At 33.4% G+C, this 15,826-nt stretch overlaps 1 protein-coding gene across 4 annotated transcripts in view; it reads left to right on the forward strand.

The window, feature by feature from the left end:
- The first annotated feature begins 8,189 nt into the window (after positions 1–8,189).
- Positions 8,190–15,826, forward strand: part of LOC150091832 (uncharacterized) — a 256,523-nt gene continuing 248,886 nt past the window's right edge. For all 4 annotated transcript variants that reach the window (XM_090377195.1, XM_090377203.1, XM_090377219.1 and 1 more), the window contains exons 1-2: positions 8,190–8,313; positions 15,554–15,672. The gene's annotated coding sequence lies outside the window, so the exon portion shown is untranslated. The remainder of the gene's footprint in view (positions 8,314–15,553; positions 15,673–15,826) is intronic.

The following is a 15,826-nucleotide window of genomic DNA, read 5'->3' on the forward strand; positions in this document are numbered from 1 at the left end:
CTCTCATATTGTGGAGTCATCTCTCATAACTCTTTTTTTCATCATTGCATCACCAGGGTACCCACCCACCCACCGAAGAAGGGCCCAATAGCCCTGAAACAGTGCTGTCTGGGTGGTGGTATCTGCTGAGAATAAGTAACAATAGTCTTCTCCTTTGGTGAAGTGTTACTTATTCGAAGTAGTGCAATATCATTGCAACTCATTGTGAATGTATTCACAATATCAGATTTAACTAAAATTATGCTGTTTTTGCCTAATTCAGAGTTTGCTGCATTGGACTAACTTGTACATTGCTTAACCCATTACATAATGCCAGTTGTTTATTTTTATTTATTTTTTTTTAATAAAAAATTCATTTTTAGCTTTTTTGCTGAATTGGAAAGATAGAATGTTGTGGTATAGTCATTCAATAAAATTTTCTTTGTATTTACTTAGTGCAATTTTATACAAGGACCTATCAGTTCAAAGGAAATAGTTTACCATAAATAGCAGTGCAGGTAATGATATTCTGACAGTAAGTCATTGACGATGAGTTTCCTTTAACATCATGGCTATTCTGGCATAATAAATAGCTTAATGGGAATAGATTATCAATTACCAACTTTTGAGCATCAGTCGACCTTTTGTATGGATGAAATTGTTGACAAATGAGCCCTGTTTAAGAGAATCCTGTCCACTGACAGGATTCTCCTAAATGAGGCTATTATTCCAGCCAACATTGTAATAGTTGCCACACCTTAGATTGTAAAATGACCCAAATAAAGGAGTGAGTATTCATCAGAATCTCCATGACAAAACAGTATAGAATGGACTTTATTAGTAAACATATGGTAGACCCCTGATTATCTAAAGGCAGATTAACTAGGGTCTCTATGACAATTAATTCTGTTTTGTGTTGAGTCTATTTGACTATATTGGACAAAGCATTCACTGATAAAATGCTTCACAATTTATATAGGAAGGCTAACCAAGCAAAAAGGCAAACTTCATTGTTTTCCTTTTCGAAAAATAAGTAAATATTAAAGAAATGTATGTATTTGAAATTAAATTTATTTCAAATTTTATGTCAGATCTTTCCATGCTGTAGTATACCTTTTATAAACATGAATATGCATAAATTTTCATTTTTGTCATATTTACAAGATTTTCATTTTGTGAGTTATTAGGAAAATTTATTTCCTGCCCACCCCAGATAATCACGAATCTGCTGTATCTGATTGTTTGTTTAGTATATAGCAATTTATGCGGTTATCCATTGAATGTGACACATGTTTTTGTGGAGGACATCATAATATTCTTGTAGCAAATGTTTGAAGTTATAAGCTAAGTACAGTGGTAATCACTTTATTTTTAATTTTGGAAATTATATAAACAATAATAAAATATTAATAAAGGTAAATTTTCAATAGTGAGATCTGCTGTATAGAGAGCCTTGTAGTCCTGCACAAACACCTCATCAGAATAATGAATTTTTTCAGCAATTTTTTCTTATAAATAAAGGTTTCTTTAATATGCAGTCATACCACATTTGGTAGGTTCCTAACAATTTCGTGCTGTTCAAAACAGGATCATGAATTCATTTTTAACATATAAAACGAAAAGCATTAAATGAATAACAGAAATACTAAATATTCCTAACAATGTTTAGTAATATGTATCTTCAGTGTTGATAGTACTGATTTTCTTAGCAAAGTTAATTAAAATTCAATTACATATGACCACATAGATTGTCTTTTTTTTCTTTTCTTTTCTTTTTAAGAATTTATGTGATGGGTGTAGAAATAACTGTAGAAAACCATTTTGTTATGCATAAAAATTATCCTGCTATAAAGATTTAGAAATCTTAATCAATTAGATTAAAATTAAATTGCATTTTTATTTTGTATAAATGAGTAAAAAATTATTGGAGCACATTTACTAATAGTTGTTAGTAGAGAAAGAATTTATGTACATTAAAAAAAAAAAAAAAAGCCTAGAATTATGTATGTCTATAATTCATTTTTGACTGAATATGAATGGTTATATATCATTTTGTTTTCATGTTTTAGATACTGTGTACTGGGATAATATGCCATACATTTCTGTTTCTTTTTTTATTTATTTATTTTTGTGGCAATAAAGTAAATTATAGATATATTTAGAAGAAAAAATTAAACATTGTTATTAAACATTAAAATTAACTGGAATCAGCATTACAATGGGACAAGAAATCATTCCTGACATTTAAAGTAAACTGGCCCAGCAGTGGTGGATAGTGTTGAATATGAATTACTACCCCAGTATAGGGTTGTCAGATGTCCCACTTTTTAGTCTCTTGTCCTGACAGTCTGATTAAATGTCCTAGTTTCATACACATTATAAAAAATGAAGATGGATTTCACTATATCAAGTGACAACAACGACTGTGAAATGTTAATTTAATTCACTAGATCAGGAGTGGCCAACTTAATTTCTGATGCAATCTACTTTTTTCCTTCAAAATGTGCCGCAATCTACCATCATAAAAATTTCATTGCACAAGGTGCACAAATTGAGGGATGACTGTATATTTAAAATTTGTCGTGATCGACCGAAATTAAATCAGTGATCGACTCGTTGGCCACTCGTGCACTAGATTATATAACGAGCACAGGTTGATCAGTTTTGCTACATTCAGTAGAAAGTATGAATAGATATTTATTTTTAGTTATTTGTTTAAAAATAGTTTTGTATTTTATTGTATTGTTTGTTAATGTTATATTGATAAATTCGTATTTTAATAAAATAGTGATATACAGTATGTATATATATATATATATATAAAATTTTTACATAAAGTGCCAATACACTGATATCAAAATAAAAATCGTTGGCCCAGTCTGTCCATTACTATCTGTTGATCCTACCCTTGTGGGTTGTATCAAAAAAAATTCTGAACCAGTTGTCCCAAACATTGTACTGATATAGTAACAGTGTTCTCTCTAGAAAATTTTGCCAGCTGGGTGGGGAAGTGTAATACTTTGCAATATTATAAAATTTTCAATTGTTTATAACTGTGACTTAAGCGATCCAGAGCGAAAATTAATTGCATAATTTAACATTTATATGCTCCTGTTGCATTGACCATGATCACATAGTATGTTTGTGGTACCATATGGTACCATGAGAATCGCTTAAATTTTAGCCAGGCAGTCAGTTAAATTCACCAGGCAGTGCACCCATTTGATAGGTCCTGGGGAGAACATTGAGTAATTAGCACATGTATAGCTTTCCAGCATTCAAAGGAAATTATGTTTAATAAAGAATAAATGAGATTCAACGTACATATACCAAAAATTACATTGGAAGAGAAAAATACTAATTTAAAGAAATGTTATTTTAGAAATTTAGGACTAAAACACCTATTGCATTTGCATCATGTCTGTGTGTAGCTAAATTAATTTAAAGCAAAACAGATAGTTTGCATATAAAGGCATTCTTACAATACAGTATAGACAGTGTTACATGTGTATGAAAAACAAATTGAAAAGTCATGCACGGATAACTCACAAACTGAGTAATGTGCACACAAATAATTAATATTTTATATTATTTATGTAAAGTAAGTTTTTTGTGATCATAATTTTTTTTTTTTTTTTTTTTATATATATATATATATATTAGTTTGTTCTAGTAGAATAGGCCCATTTGCCAGGTGGCCAGTCTGATGCTTCATTACAGTAGTACACCAGTCAGTTTTTTGTAATTTGTTAAAAGCAGAGTTGTGTCTTTTGTCAGAGAGAATTAGTTTTTAAGTGGAGAAAATTCTTTTGAGATCAACAGATGTAATCAGCATTTGTAGCACAATGCCAACAGTAGAGGTACACTAGAAGATAGAATTACATTGTTGCTGCCCAGATACTTGCTGATTTACAACAATTTCTGAAAATCAGAATTATTGTAACTGATTTTCTTTTAGTTTAGTTGTATATTCACACATTGCTGTTTGTAGGCTGTTGTGAAGTGATCATGTCAACTAAAGAATCATACCTAAAGACCACATATCTCAAGAATTTTGATACTGTTGCAAATAAAAACTAGATTTTGAACATTTGAATTTGATATTGTACTGAGAGCATGGCATTACTTATATCAAAGTGAAAAACTAGTTCCCTGACATTAAAGTGGAATGAAATGAATCAACTTCAAGTGGAGTATCTCATTTTAGGAGAACTGCTGAAGATGCCATAGCAATATTAGGCAAAAGTTTTTATGTTGTTCAATTAGGAGGGGAGACTTTAGGAAATCTTTTTCAACAGATAAAAGCATGTGACTGAGAACACTTCCAATAATTTTGCTGGCTGCACAGTATATGATGCAATATCAGTTACTATCATGAGAACAATTTTGGCATTTCCACCTTTAGGCCATAAAAATTTAATCATCAACAAATCAAGTGATCGTAACTTATTATTATTTCCAATATTTTGTCAAGACTTTCCTTCAAGTCAAGATTTTTCAGCACACTACATTCTCACAGTCATGTTTGCAAAATCTGCCACTCACTTCAGTAGTTGTTTTGCCTGCTAGCCATATAAAATTATCAGTCTTTGTGAACAAATTGCATATTGTTGAGTTATAAACCAAACTTACATAATTTTTATTTGGGGCTGATTTGTTACAATTGGGACTTATTTGTTACATAGTATTTCTCCAGGATTAAACATGAGTAGATTAAATGGTGGTTTTAACTTGTATGTTTTTTACAACTTTCAACAGTTTTTTCCAACTGTATTTTGTTATAAATTAGAACTGTATACAGATCTTGAAAGAACACTATTTCAAAAGAGCCAGGCTTAATCTGAGTCAGTAGGAAATTGAAAAATTTTACCTTTATTCTGATTTGCAGTTTTGTGAGCATCAATACTTAAGTGTTGAACTGGCATATTTAGCAAAGTTCACTTCTTTTGAATATGATAAAACATGTATATGATAAAAATGATAAAATATTATTTTTCTGTGTGTTCTAAAGTCACTTTCCTTTGGTCCACTGCTTTTTTTTTTTTTTTTTTTTTTTTGGCATGATCCTATTATAAAGGGATAAAATATTTTGCCAACTACAACACTGAACGAGCAGTTTTGTTTGAAAAAAAAATGAAACCTGAATGAAGTAAAAAGTGAAAACAACTATTTCATTTTGTTTTCAGATGGAATTAGCATCTGCATGTTCAGTGTCAGTATTTAAATGTAACCTGCCCCTCTGATATGTGAATTTTGTAGGCTCATTTTTAAGCAAAATTTGAAAATTATGTTATGTAATTCTGTTCAAACTATGCCTTTGAAATGAAATACATATGCATTTTACAAAATCCTCTATTTCTAGTCTTTAGTAATGACTATTGGTATTTGTTACTATGTATGCCTCTTAATGGCTAATAATAATAAGCAGGGAATGGTAATCTATGACCTCATAGATTACATGCGAGAGAAAATTAAATTCTTAATGTAGAAATCACTATACAGACTTGGAAAGTGATGTAAGAAAGCAAGCTTATACAGCGGCAGTAAAAAAAAAAAATAAATAAACTTTGTGTAGTTCTTCCTTAAATTTATTCAATCTACAAACTTCTACAACACCCGATGGAAGTTAATTCATACAATCAACTATTGTAGTTACTGGCTGAAAGCAAATTTCTGCACTTCTCTCCTGCAACCATCCTTCTCAATTTAAATTTATGCCCCTTGTATGTTTTATCTGAGTAGGAATAAGGATGCCATCAACATTTATCTGCAGTCAAATTTTCCAGGTGCCTAGTTTCCAGACACTGCTATTTGCAGAACTGAAGTCTTTCTTGGTAAGAATACCATTTTATTCTCCTCACTAGCCTTGTTGCTCTTCTCTGCATCTGTTCTAACAGAGTGGGTGCAGAAAAGAGCAATGTAAAGTAACATTAAAAGTTCAGCAATGTAAAGGTTGCACCAAGACAAATTCCTCAAACTAAATTAATTCAAGCACAGGATGGTCAGTGTTTTGGAACCTCGTGGAGCTCCATTTTCAAAAAATAATATTGAGGTCTGGATGAATAATGGTACCCGATTCATTGAAATTGAGTTCCATTTTATAAGTTTTATGAAATAAATGTTCAGAAAGAACCAGGCATCGTAATTACATTTTAACACTCCCAGTCCTCTATGCTTTGAAATTAATTATTATTCTTGGAAATGGAGCCCAGAGAGGTTCCAAAATGTTGTGTGCTTAAATTAATTTAGTTTGAGAAGTTTTGTTTTAGTGTAACCATTAAATTTGATTAAAATAATTAGTTTAACATAATTTACATGAGGCTGTGTATGCCTTTCTACATTAACACATTCACTGCTGTCTATATTTGAAAGAGCATATCCAATGTGCCGTAGTGCCATAATTTTTAGAATGTTGAGGAGCAATTCCTTTAATACCTACCAAAAATAAATAGTGACTGAATTATTTATTCAATAATTAATCAATCAAGAGTCAAGAATTTGCCGCATTAGCTAAAAGTGAACACTTACTTTTGGGCTGAGCTTTAAATTAGAACAAACCTCAGAATGTTATCAAAAGTTTGTTCCATGTGCATAAACTGACCTCAACACAAGCAAACAACAAATAAAACCATGCCAGTATTGAGCAGTTGTAAATTTCATGTACCTTTACTTTTACAGCACTCATTTATTGGCTTTATAAGAATGACTGCACATGTGAATCATAGCATACATCAATGAGCCAAAACGTTATGACCAGCAAGTCATTATGCAAATTGAAGCAACTGCAAGTGAACTACTGTGTGGGTCGGGACACGGTATAAAAAACACCTGATACTGAGCTCCGTTAATCAGTGTTACCCTTGTTTTTCAGATGGGAAAGACAGCAGACTTAAATGAATTTGACAAAGGCCAAATTATAATGGCCAGGTGACTGTGTCAGAGCATATCCGAAATGGCATGGCTGGTGGGGTGCTCATGGTCAGCCCTGGTTAGTACCTACTGAAAATCCCACAAATCACTGGCAAGGTGTTGGATGACCACGACTCATCGGTGGTAGAGGTTGAGTGAAGGCTCTCCCAGATGGTACATGGCAACAGAAGGGCAACTGTGGTGCAACTCGCCGGTAATTGGAATGCTGGTGATGGGAGTAATGTGTCACAGCACACTACATCGAACCCTACTGAAAATGGGGCTGTGTAGCCCAGGCTGCTCTGAGTACCCATGGTAACCATGGTTCACTGGCGACAGTGCCTACAATGGGCATGTGAGCATCAAAACTGGACCTTGAGTGATTGAAAGAAGGTCATATGGTCTGATGAATCATGTTTCCTGTTGCACTATGTGGACAGCTGGGTACGTGTGCGTTGTTTATCTGGGGAAGTGATGGCACCTGGATGCACCGTGGGATGAAAAGAAGCCGGTGTCATGCTTTGGGTGATGTTCTGCTGGGATACCCTGGGTCCAGTCATCCATGTTCTGAACACTGACATCTACCACCTACCTAAACATCATTGCTGACCAGGTACACCCTTTCATGGCAACGGTCTTCCCCTCTGGCGGTGCAGTCTTTCAGCAGGATAATGCGCCATGCCACACCGCCCGGATTGTTTGAGACTGGTTTCGGAACATGAGGAAGACTTCCAGGTATTGCCCTGGCCTCCAAATTCCCCAGACATCAATCCCATCAAGCATCTGTGGTTTGTGTTGGAACAGCAACTCCGATCTGTGGCATCGCAACCATGGAACTTACAGGAGTTAAAGGATCTGCTGATTATGTATTGGTACCAGATACCACACGACACAGAAATCTTGTAGTGTCCATGCCTCGTCAGGTACGAGCTGTTTTGGCTGCACATGGAGAACCAACATCATATTAGGTAGGTGGTCATATATGGCTCATCGGTGTATCTTGGGTACTGTTTGATGATTGTATGCATCAGTGGGAGCAAATGTGTGAAGAAATATATCTCTATAAATGTATAGTAGCCATGTGTATACAGAAGTTTGTTTATTATACAAATAATGAAATATCAACAGAATCATAAATGCATACTACAAATTACAAAACTGTAAATCACTTATAGTGTAGAATATTTTATGCAACAAGAATTAAAGATGAGGTTTTTCACCTGTAGATTCTATATCTGATTAGTTTTTGTTTTTTTGTTGTTATTATTTTTCATTTCATCTTTTTTCTAAAATCTTTTCAGTTCAAGACATTTAATAACAGCAGAGAGGAGATGCAAGTGAGCAGTTTGCTTCCCTGAGAAGGAATGCATTGAAATATACATAATTTTTCTCCTTCCGAAATCATGGTGTGCCCTTGCAAAAGAGGCATGTTTGTATATTTATTTTATATTTAAATTATAATTTTAAAGTTATTTGTCTACTAAGTGTGAGAATGACATTAGCATTAGTAGTGGCATATGATGTAAGAAAGCAAGCTTATAGAGCATCAGCCAATAATAGATCATGAAATAAAAATTTATTTCATGATCTGTTATTTTGTTCTGGTTAATTTGCTTAAAAAAAAAAAAAAGAAGCCAATATTAAGAATATTATAAATGTTAGACTTTGGCAATCTTGTAAAACACTCGAGCCTTTTGCAGCTATCATTATGAATTGCTTCAGTGTTGCATTAAAAATAAAACGCATGCCTTCCCCTTCTAGCAGAAGTATAGCAGGATGTCATTTGTATGAATATGGGTTATCCAAATTCTCTGGATCATCCACATCATTTCTTTTAAGACCAGCGACAGGACTGTTTTGTAAATGTTAGATAGCTTGGAAAATCATTAGTTTAGAGGGCAGGTGGGGATGAAGATAAACTAATAGTTTAATGGCAGCTGTAAGCAGGAGCAAAATTAAATCTTGCAGTGCTTCCATTCAGACATGCAGTTGCCTAAAAAGCAAGGTGGTGGAGGAGGGGTGGGGAGAAATTACAAGTTTGGCTTAAGATTCTGATGGGAAAAGTGGTTATATGGGTTGTATGTTAGAGTTGGTAATAGCACAAACAGGCACACATAAACTTTCATTATACATTCTTGCTAGGAACATATTTAAATAAGTGTAAAAGTTTTTAAAATTTGAGGTATTGGTTAAGCCATCAAATGTGGACATTATAGGATTAGCAGAAATGTAGTGCCATGCATTGGGGATGCAGAATATGAATATGGTGAGTATAATGTGTAAGATAAGGGCAGGAGAAGTGAAGAAGAGTTATGCTCTTGGTTAAGATTCTAAAACAGTACACCCAGTTGACACAGGTTGCCATTGTCAAGAGTCAGTCTGGTGTGACAAGCACTGGGAAAACAAAAATGTGAGTGGGAGTATATTATAGGCCAATTGATTATGATGAATATAATGAACAGCTATACAAATAGAATGGGTCAGTAAATCAGAATGTCTTTTCCTGGGATATTTTAACTTTCTAGATATTAATTGGAACTTGTGGTTTAGTTGCTCACTGAGTAGCAAAATATTTATGAATTTACTGGATGAGTACTATCTCTACCAGCACGTTAGAGAGGGAACAAGAGGAAAGCAATGTTCTTGATCAGATTGTCAGCAGTGGTTCTTTATGTATATAGAATCTTCAGGTAAAGGAATGATTAGATGGCAGTGTACATGGTGTTGATGTGAGATTTATTTAAAGATATAACTACTGCCAAGGGTTAAGAGAAGAGATTTTGCTTTCACAAAGGTATTACAGTGGCTTAGACAGTTTTTAATTCTTTTCAGTGGGATCAACTGATAATGTTAAAGCTGCAAATGCTAAATGGAAAGTGTTCAGAGATGTGATTGTAGAAGCTGCTAACTAAGAGATATTGTTTTGTACCAACTAAGAGATATTGTTTGAGATTTAGACAAATATTATTAATAAATTTAACATTTATTAATTAATAGTGTTAGCCTAGGCATAACAAATTTAATGTCTAAGTTGCTGATACAAATGTGAACAGGGTGGTTAATGACAAGCAATCAAGGTATTATACTCCATAAGGCCTAGATAAATTAAGCAGATTGGTCGATAAATGTCAGTTGAAGTTTAATATTGATAAATGCAGGGTGCTTTATTTAGGGAGCAGTAATCCCAGAATAAAATACCATTTGGGTGGCACCAAACCCAAAGTAATGGAGAATAAAAAAAATCCTAGGGCTAATTGTACAGTTAGGCATGGGGTTCTCTGAGCAATGTAGAGGCTTCTGTGACAGCTCATGGAGTTTGTCAATGATATACAGAAATTTTGCCATCAGGGATAAAGAGGTGATTGTTGTATAAGACAATGGTTAGGTTGTACCTTGAGTACTACATACTGGTTTAGACCCCTCATTTTAGGAATGAATTTTGATCTGTTAGAACAAGTACAGATAAGAGCAAGAAGATTAGTCTGCCACAAAAGGATACACTCAATAAGAAAGACATGCAGTTCTTTAAATTGCAACATATGGAATCTAGGCACCTGAGAGGACACCTGATCAAAGTGTTTTAAGGCTTTAAGTGGATTTGAGCAAACTAAATGCTGGTGGCATCCTTACTCTTTCTAGGAATGACACACAAAAAAAGGGACACATTTAAATTAGAGAAGGATGGTTGAAGGATAGATATGTGAAAATTTACTTTCTGCCAGACAGTAATTGATTGTTCGTAATAAACTTCCACCTGATGTTATGGAAATGGGAACACTGAATATATTTAAAGGATTGGATAAATTAATTATTAGAAGGGATTGGCAAATGAAGTTAGTAACATTATTTTTTAAGGCTGATGCTGTTTAAACTTTCTTCCTTGCATAATTTTGCCAATGCTAATGCTTACAGTAAACCATATTTGTGATTTTTACTGTTATACTGTAGTTTATTTATGGTATAAAAAAGTTTGATGTTTGAAATTCTGTTTATGTGTACTCCTGCACAGAGTCAAATTTTGCTCTAGGACCATGGCTTACAGTAATGCATGTTTATATTCTTATTTGGTTCTTTTTAAATGTATATTTTAAAATGTGAAAATTTCACTGTTGTGAAATTTTCACATTGAAATGGAACACAAAACCCCAAAGAATAAACTGTTGGGGGGAACTGACTGACTGGTCCTTTGGAAGTTTACATTTGATTAACTCATTTTATTTACATATGGGTTAGTGCAATTTGCATCATTTTTAAACATGTAGATATAAAATGATCTTTTACCCAGGTAGATGAATTTGCATAATTTTAATTATATCTCATATTGTGAATATACCTTCACAACAAGTTGCCATTGTATTGCACTACCTCAAATAAATAATGTTTCACCAATGGAGAAGACTATTGTTACTTATTCTTGTGGATACTGCCATCCAGATGGTACCATTTCAAGGTTTTTTGGCCTCTTCGGTGAGTGGGCAGGTATCTTTGTGTTACAGTAGCGACAACCCAATTACGAAGTATAACTCCACAATATGAGAGGTGCCTGATGGTGTGCACTGATTTAGAATAAAGGATATTTTTTCTAGACTGTGAAGGAGTTTGCTGACATATGTTTGTTAGTGCAATTTGCATAATTTTTATACTTGTAGATATAAAATTATCATCTACCCAGGTCATTTTAATTATATTTCTTTTAATTATATCTCATATTGTGAATATCTTCACAATGGGTAGATGATCATTTTATACCTACACATATAAAAATGATGCAAATTGCACTAACCCATATGTCCGTAAATTTCTTCACAGTCTAGGCAAAAATATCTTTTAGTCTAACTCAGTGTACATCATCAGTCATCTCTCATATTGTGGAGTTATACTTCATAACTGGGTTGTCACTATTGCAACACTAGAGTAGTATCTGCCCACCGACCAAAGAGAGGCCAAAAAGCCTTGAAAAGGTGCTGCCTGGGTGGTGGTATCCACTGAGAATAAGTAACAATAGTCTTCTCCATTGGTGAAGATTACTTATTCGAGGTAATGCAATAACCATAGCAACTCGTTGTTGAAGGTATATTCACAATATGAGATATAATTAAAATTATGCAAATTGCACTAACCCATATGTCAATACACTCCTTCACAGTCTAGGCAAAAATATCCTTTCATTAGCTCATTGTTGATCATTAAAATAAACTACTTTCTTGGGTGGTTGTGATTAACAACCTCTTGAAATCATAATGAGGGAATTTTTTTTTTTTTTTTATACCCAGCTTCCTTGCATATTTCAGCCTTTGCTAATATTAATAACTTGGCTATTTTTTTGGGGGGGGGGTACATTTGTTTCTCCTGCTTGGATAGGACTCAAGAAAAATGCCAACCAAGCCATTTTTCACATAGTGTGGATGGACAGTGGTCATAGTCACTCTGCTAGCCAGAAGTGATTCCCAGAAGTATATATATATTTATATATATATATATATTTTTTTTTTTTTTTTTTTTTTTTTTGTGGGTAGCTATTGAAACTTAAAGTTGGAACTATTCTAATATAATGAATGGTTTGAAGGTTGAAAAGCTAGAAAAAGCTTGTTGACATCGAGATCAGAAATAAAATATAAAAGAAGAAACTTTTTTTTTTTTTTTTTTTTTATAATATAGATTGCAAAAATAGTTTCATCAATGTGCATAATTTGGTGGGCATCTGTTCACAGTTCAACTCTAAATTCTTCAACTGGCAAAAAGAACTAAATTCAAATATTCTCTTGTTGATGAAGTTTTTGAAATGCCCTTGAGAGCCAAGTCTGAATGGCAATTCCACTTTGGCTCAGCAGTTCTAAAGAGGTGCAAAGTCTGCAATGGTATCTTTCTTGAAGCAATCGTAATTAGTTGGTGTCTAATAGACAGTCCAAACAGAAATCCACAGACAGAATAATTTTGAATTTCGCTATCAGTATTCAGTTTAATTATAAGATGCATGTAATTGAAATTTACTTTCTAGTGCAGTATGGACTTTAAAAAAACTTTCTGCTTTTTTCTGAAAAATCTCCTGTTGTTTTTTTTTTTTTTTTTTGTGTGATACTGTTTATATAAAAAATAAAAAGAGCTAGCGATCAAAAACACAGACTGCATACAGTTTGTAAATTATTTAAATTGTTTTTCAACCTTCAACCCATACCATAGTATTGTTTTTAGGAGATTTTCATAAAAGAAAAAAAAATAGAATGTGTACTCTAAAATAAATGGAGATAGTCCACCCAAATGTATTACAACAAACCATGCTGAAAAAATTGCATTTCTGGCCTAGTAGTATTACACTGCTACTTCATTTTTCTATAGATTTCTAAAGGTTTAAAATTACTCCAGCATTTAAAAACTGATTTTGAGTACTGCTTAATTCTGGTACAGTCCTCTAAGAGAGACCACCATTATAAATAAACTGTTCACATTATGTGTGGACAACTTCAAAATTATCATTAAATCTCTGTTACTAGATGTTTGATTATTGTAATGAAATAACACAAATGTGTTATTTCACTGTAATGAAATAACTTTCCAATGACCAGGTGGGGCCACTATGTGACCCCAATGCTACTTTTTTTACAATATGTTTCTCAGTTAATGTTTTAGAGGTTTTGTTATTTTTTTTAGCCAAGTTTTTCACCTTTTGCCAGATCTCTATGGGGTAATTGCTTAAAAAATTTAAATACCTAACTTAGAAAAAATAATTTCTTGATTGGAATCACCTACTGACCCCACGTGGTCGTCAATGTTATAACATTGTTAACCATTATAGTGTGCAATTATTTGTTTGTGCACATTTTGTACTGATCACAGCATGTTAGGACATGTCTCAACATGTTTGCTTTGTTGCTCACAGTGTAATATTCTCGTGTGCTTGATTTCAGCAGACCATAGCTAGATGATGTCATGTATCTCATTGAAGCCAAACTTGAAAAGTTAGTAAACAAAGGGTTTGAGGATATTCCTGATGAACTGGAATTGTCGGAAGATGAAGATGTGTTACTGGAAGATGTTTCACAAAGCCAAAGGCAACAAATTGGTGATTCATCTGACAAAGTCGGTGAAAGTGATATTTCTGCACATGCTGGTAATGAATTATCTGATGATGGCAGTGAAAATAATAATTCTGCAAATACAATTTTGACTAAAGATGGCGCACTCAGTGGTCAAAAAACCGACCATCTGCAAGAAGACATCTTGCAACAAACATATATTAAACAAAAAATACGGACTTACAAGTTAAGGTGAGAAGATTATGACACCCATAGAAGCTTTCGACTTATTCATAACTGACGAAATTTTAGATATACTTATTCAAGAAACCAATCGTTAAGCTGTCTCTCTGAAAGGTGATGAATGAAAGAAAGTAAGTCGCATAGAAATGAAAATATTCATAGACCTGTTGTGATTATTGCTGGTTCACTCAAAGCACATCAGGAATCCATTCTAGAATTATGGAGCCACAGAAATCCTGCATTGCAATGTGTGATTTTTTTTTCTGCAACCATGTCAATGCACTAGAATGAAGGATTTGCTTAGATTCATTAGATTTGACCATGTAGAGACTCGCCCACAATGGTAAGAAGAGAGTAAGTTGGCGGTGATTGAGGATATATTCCACATGTTTGTTTTGAATTGTAAAAAAGTACATATTCCCTGTGGCAACTTATGCATTGATGAGCAGCTTGTCCCATTCCATGGGCGGTGTCCATTTCATGTTTATATGAAATCCAAACCAGCCAGGTATGGGATAAAGATATGGACCTTATGTAATGTAGAAAATTCTTATTGCTGGAACATGCAAATTTATACTGGAATGATAGATGGTGCACCCAAACAGGAACAGGGCAAGAGAGCAGTATTAGATTTGGTAGAAGGTTTGTCTTCAGGTTATGGGGTTACCACCGATAACCTCTTTACATCTCATGTTCTTGCACAAGAATTGTTGAAGCATGGTAAAACATTAAATGGAACTATGCAGTTCAATCAAAAAGAAGTTCCTCAAGAATTTCGTACAGTGCATCAGTTAATGCTGTATTTACTAAGGATGCCATAATGATTTCCTATGTTCCTAAGTAAAATAGGAGTGTAGTCTTACTATCAACTCAGCACTCTGATTTGAATATATCAGATGAAACAACTGATTTCAAACTCCAAGTGATACTTGACTACGATAAGTGCAAAGGGGCTGTAGACACTTTGGATCACATGGTAGGAGAATATACATGCTCCCGTAACACTAAGCATTGGCCATTGGTGATATTTTTTCAAATTCTGAATTTGAAGTTGTCCACACAAGTCAATTGTCCGCAGCAGTTGTCCACACAAGTCAATGGATTTATTCTATACACAAAGAAATACGAAGATTACGAAAGAGGTAATACTTTTAGAAGATGCTTATTCCTTGAAGAATTAGGAAATCTAAAATTAAGAATTTCAAATTCTTAATTTTAAAATCTGTTTAAACTACTTATAACAGTTTTGTAGTAGATAGTACTATCAACAAATAGAATTTATCATTTGCTATCACAAGTCATTTGTGAATTCATGTATTTGTATTTCTTCACCAGAATTCAATATTATTGAATTCTGGTGAACCATTTTAGGGAATCTATCTTAATGACTGATTTGTCCTTATTTTCAGAGATGTTTGAATGATATTGACTCCAAATTCCTAGGGCAAGGCAATGCTTGTGTCCGTTGAAACATCATGTGACATTCTATTTGAATGTAATATTCTGACAAAATAGCAGCATTAGACAGGTAAGAAATCTCATTGATATAGCATTATAGTTTAGGAAAATAAAGTATGTGCTATAATTCTAAGAAAAATTTTATTCAGGTGTTGGTGGCAGTCTCGTTTAAAGGGGTGGAAAAAATGTCAGAACATAAATCTCTGTATCACCAGTCTCAAGGC

Source organism: Mastigoproctus giganteus, chromosome 1 (assembly GCF_048544385.1).
Source record: "Mastigoproctus giganteus isolate SK-2022 chromosome 1, ASM4854438v1, whole genome shotgun sequence".
Lineage (NCBI taxonomy): Eukaryota > Metazoa > Arthropoda > Arachnida > Uropygi > Thelyphonidae > Mastigoproctus > Mastigoproctus giganteus.